Genomic DNA, 350 nt, shown 5'->3' on the forward strand with positions numbered 1-350 from the left:
GGGCTCCAGAACTGGACACAGTACTCCAGGTGGGGTCTCACCAGAGCAGAGATGAGGGGGAGAATCACCTCCCTCGACCTGCTGGCTATGCTTCTCTTGATGCAGCCCAGGATGTGCCTGGCTTGCTGGGCTGCAAGTGCACACCTGTGGCTCATGTTGAGCTTCTTATCCACCAATCCAATAGCTGGATTGCTGCAGCTGGTTGTATTAAGTCTTTGAATTTCACAGCTTACTTTGGAGTCACTTCATTCGATCTTGCTGAAGTTGTAGAGAATAAAAAAGGCCCAAGCCCCTGAATTTTCCAAATGTAGTAAAAAGTGTTTGAATACACATTTTAATATATTTTCTGT

The sequence above is a fragment of the Melanerpes formicivorus genome, unplaced genomic scaffold, assembly GCF_026170545.1.
Source record: "Melanerpes formicivorus ecotype bairdi unplaced genomic scaffold, bMelFor1.0.p_v2 SCAF_2, whole genome shotgun sequence".
NCBI classification, from domain to species: Eukaryota; Metazoa; Chordata; class Aves; order Piciformes; family Picidae; genus Melanerpes; species Melanerpes formicivorus.